At 43.2% G+C, this 4,717-nt stretch overlaps 1 long non-coding RNA gene across 1 annotated transcript; it reads left to right on the plus strand.

The window, feature by feature from the left end:
* The first annotated feature begins 3,686 nt into the window (after nucleotides 1–3,686).
* LOC101785150 lies at nucleotides 3,687–4,373 on the plus strand. The gene is made up of 2 exons (XR_214493.2): nucleotides 3,687–4,000; nucleotides 4,171–4,373. It is a non-coding gene; the product is annotated as an uncharacterized LOC101785150 (long non-coding RNA).
* Nucleotides 4,374–4,717: the final 344 nt, after the last annotated feature.

Genomic DNA, 4,717 nt, shown 5'->3' on the forward strand with positions numbered 1-4,717 from the left:
CAGCCCATCGACCATGACCTAGTGCGTGCATCGATCTTATCACCACTGCAGCTTTGTTTCACCCCATACTTTAGCCCTCAATTACACTTTCAACCTCTATCTCTTAAGGTGACAGGTGGGCCCAATCTGCTACGTCGTCAGTTCTCCCTCTCTCCCGGGGCACGAAGCTGCGCAAGCTTTCCTCCTTAATACCCGTCTCACCCCTTCCACGACAGTTGCTATGCTCTCCTCTTCACCGACCTCCTATATTGGACCAGCGTCCCATCTATACCGGTGACAGTGTATTAGTGAGTCGAATCATCTTCGGCCATACGTCCCGATGACATTTAGTCACCCGCACTTGTAGTGATGATTGATGGTGTGATGGGGATAACAGGGAGGAAGAACGGATCCTGAACCATGCTAATATCATATTCCCTCCATCCTAAATTATAAGTCACTTTGGATTTTCTAGATTCACATATTTTACCATGCATCTAGATATAGTTCCTCCGTTCCAAATTGTAGGTCGTTTTGGCTTTTCTAGGAAAAGCTAAAACGACCTACAATTTGGAACGGAGGGAGTAATATATATCAAGGTGCATAGCAAAATCTATGAATCTTAAAAGACAAATACGACTTATAATTTGGGACGGAGGGTGTAGCATTCAGTGTACGCACCGCCATGTCATGAGATTATGAAGCAGCTCAAAGCTTCAGGTTGATTTGTTCAATACTGCTTCAAGCTAACTTGCTCACTATGCATTTGTTAAAATGCTTACATAAATAAATAGTTTATTTACATTGCCCGTATGTGCAGTCTCTACCTGTGATGGGATCACGGAGGCCTCTGAAAATAGCAGACTCAGAGAGGGGGTCATCGCCGAGCATGTCCCTCATCTTGCTTCGCTTTTAGGCTTTTAGCTAGCTGCTTGGTTCGCTAGAATAGCTGAACATGCACTCCCTGTCTCCCTTTGATGTCTTTTCTATGCTTCGGTTTGTGAATTTCAACCTGATCATGTATGCAGTAGCTGGGGATCGACGACAAAGAATGTGGCAGAGCCCTCATGAATCGACCAGGGAGACAATGTTGCTGGATGCTAATACTAGTGGCGGAGAGAGTTGTTTCTCTATAAATCACTGGAAATTTAAAAGTGAAGACATGATCTTATCTTGTTTTGAGATGATATTTTAGTGTTCATGTCTATCTGAATGGGGATTTCCGTTTTCTGACAGTGATTGGTATTAGTAGCTGTGCAATTGCAATTGACCTTATATAAATTGCACACATTTAGGTAAATTTCATGCTTCTGCATCTAACCCGGAAGAGGTGAAATGCCTGCCTGGTCGTAAGGCCTGTCTTTTAGAGTTTAAGCAAAATTGGGTTTCTGTAGATGCATTTTGCATTTGTGGTACAAATAAAGAATTTCGTCACTGACAATGTTACTTTTTAATCACAGGAGAAACAATAGATTATGATCGAGAATATTGCCTTTTACAAGCGCAAATGTATTGGCGTAGTGAAGGGACTTGAATTATTTGGTCAGTTGTTTTCTAATAAAATAAATCTTTTTGAGCGAAATGGTCACGGCAAACTATAGTAGAATGGGTTACTAAATCGAACCCTCCTTGAAGTTTCAGATGCATTTGCTTTTCAGTAAAATGATTTTGATTATATGTTTTTTTCCTGAACTTTTAGGTTTAAAGATGTGCGATGCTTCGACGAGGAGGTAGGGAAGAAGGTTGCAACTAGAGCTTTTTCCTGTAAACGTACAATTTTCTCTTTGTTCGTGAATTCCAGTGACCATTTTCCATACTATATGGAAGTTATACCTGTATGGCTTTACGGTATGACAGCTCCCTTCTTTTCATTTCCGGAACAGCTTAGATTTAAGATGTTCTTTGGTGTGACTGCGAATATAACCAATTGAGATGCAGCATTGTGAGGATTATCCTCGTTGATTTTGTTGAGGTCCTAGACACTTCCAAGGCCTTGAATATTGCAATGCAATGTCTTGAATGGAGTTATCAGGGGAGCATTGGAAATAGTTAGTTCTTCTGTTACTGCCATCTCATTTTAGGTTACATCCTTTTACTTATCTTCTGAGTCATAGTATTGAATAAATGTAATTCCCCAGTTTTTAGACCATTTAAGATTCACTAAAATTTTAGCTTTTTTTTATTTTTTTTCATGAATCCAATTTATTTCCATTATTTTAGTAGCTAGCTAGAGTTATTGAAACATTTGTTATTTTGAAAACCTGCATAAAATCTACATGTGTGCTTTATTTATTTTCTCCCTTTCTAAAACCTGGATCCCATGAATCTTTCTCCCCAATTTAAATTTGAACATATTTCAAATTTAAATCCAACCAAAGTCCTCACATAAATTCCTAAATCCTATCTAGAGCCTAACCCCATCCAAATATTCAAACTCCAAATATTAAAACTATTCAAACCTAAAGTTCTTAACCAAATGTTCAAAACTCTTTCCAGGAACCAAAACCTCTAAGTTCTTAAACGCAACCCTATTTAAATTCGAATTTAAATAAAAGCCTCCAAACAAATAACCAAATAACTCCTAGGCCTAATCTCTTGGATTGGGCCGACACCAACCCAAAATCCCAGCCCACCAATCTCCCGTTCTCTTTTTCTTGGCCTGCTTCGCTTCTTGGCACAAATTCGAAGCCGGCCCAGCTCGTCACCACTCAGCATGCTAAACATTTCAGCCCAGCTCCTCAAGCAGCTACTACCGCCTCCCTCTCTTCCCTATTACCTCGCTCCTTGGATGCGACGCGGCCGGTAGCAGCAGCCAGCGGCAGCTGCCCAAGCCGCACGCCCACACCCCGCCACCATTATAGTACGGTGCATTAAGGTCACGTACAACGATCGTCCTCAAGCCCGTACAACGATCGTCCTCAAGCTATATAGAAGCCGTATAGAAAGGTGTTTGATACGATGTGCTAAATTTTAATAGGATCATATCGAATGTTCGGATGTTAATTAGGAGGACTAAACATGAGCTAATTACAAAATTAATTGCATAGATGGAGCCTAATTCGTGAGACGAATCTATTAGGACTAATTAATCCATCATTAGCAAATAGTTAATGTAGCATCACATTATCAAATCATGGACTAATTAGGCTTAATAGATCAATCTTGCGAATTAGACTCCATCTGTGCAATTAGTTTTGTAATTAGACTATGTTTAATACTCCTAATTAGTATCAAACATCCGATATGACAGGTGCTAAAGTTTAGCAAGGGGTATTCAAACACTGACTGTATATGTCCATGATGGCAGATACTTCCGACGTGTACATGAATAAATGTGGAGAGAGAGCATGGCCGGCCGTGGCTCGTGCTCCCAAACTTTGGCGACGGCTCCTTCTCCCGTTGTACGCCTCGCTGCGAGAGGTTGCCGGCTCACCCCCGAGGGCGATGGCAGCAAATCTCTCGTGCGCGCACCCAATCTCCCTCGGGGAGGGGAAGGACGGGAGACGGAAGCGGCGGCATCTCGCTCGTATGCGGGCTAGGAGAAGGCTGGGAGGGTTAATTTTTTCTCGTACCTTGCGCTCAAGTCGGGCGAGATGGGAAGCGCCGGCTCCGTAGTCTCTCTCCGACGTGGCCTGTTTTTCTGCTGATGTGGACTTCTCCCAGCCGGCTTATTCACATTATTATACTTGCTCTAAATATCCTCATCCACACGCTCAAGTCATCCTCAGAATTCATCCCCAATCCGAGCCCTACCTGGCTCCTGGCGGTGCAGAAGGGTGCGGCGGCGCGACCACTCGTAGATGTGCGGGAGTGGAGGGGCGAGGCAGAGGTCGTGCAGCGGAAGGGCGCTGCAGCGGTGGGTGATGGGAATGGTACAGCCACAGCGGCAGCTACGGGTGACAGGAAAGGCGTGGCAGCGGCGGCGGGAGTGAAGCGCACCTGCAAGGCTGCTGCATCATGGATGTGTCTTCCTCTGCTTGACCGATCCCTCATTCCTCCATCGACGGGAGCTGTCCTCAAGGTTTGGATCCGGCTGCCTGGCAATTCCCTGCTTCACCGAGTCCTCCATCAGACCTACTGCTTCAATTTTCTTATGCGCTGTGAACGGGGCATCCATTCTTGCATTTTAGAATCAGGCTTTTAGCATCAAATGCATGCTCTTCTATTAGTGAGTAGCATCCATTCTTGCAGGGACAAAGATTTACAAACTCAAGGATGCTTACCGGTCTGTACTTTGCGATGCTTGAACTTAAAAGGGGAAAGAAGTCTTGGCCTTGCAATTTCTTTTCTTGTTGAATTATGTTGCTATTTGTTGCACTGTGAGTTTAATTATGTATCCATGAGTAGATCCATGACATAACATTTTTTTTATTTATGACTAGGTATTATATGTTTATTAATATCCTAATTATATTGTGTTAACGTACATGTTAAAGCCTAGTGGCCTGCAGCCTAGTGGGAAAGGAAGAATGAGCGAGCAGAGCAAGATCTGTTTCGACAATATGTCGATGCTTGCGTTCGGCAATGCCATTATGCTTTGAGGTGTGTGGACAGGTCACACGATGGTGTATACCAGTACGACTGAAGTAGTGATTCAGACGACGATATTCAACACCCTACCAATACGACTGAAGTAGTGATTCAGACGACGATATTCAACACCCCAATCGGACTGAAAAACACGAACTTTAGTGTTGAATTGTCGTTCAACATAAATCTGAAAGCTGTAGAAAGCGGA

This window comes from Setaria italica, chromosome I (genome assembly GCF_000263155.2).
Source record: "Setaria italica strain Yugu1 chromosome I, Setaria_italica_v2.0, whole genome shotgun sequence".
Lineage (NCBI taxonomy): Eukaryota > Viridiplantae > Streptophyta > Magnoliopsida > Poales > Poaceae > Setaria > Setaria italica.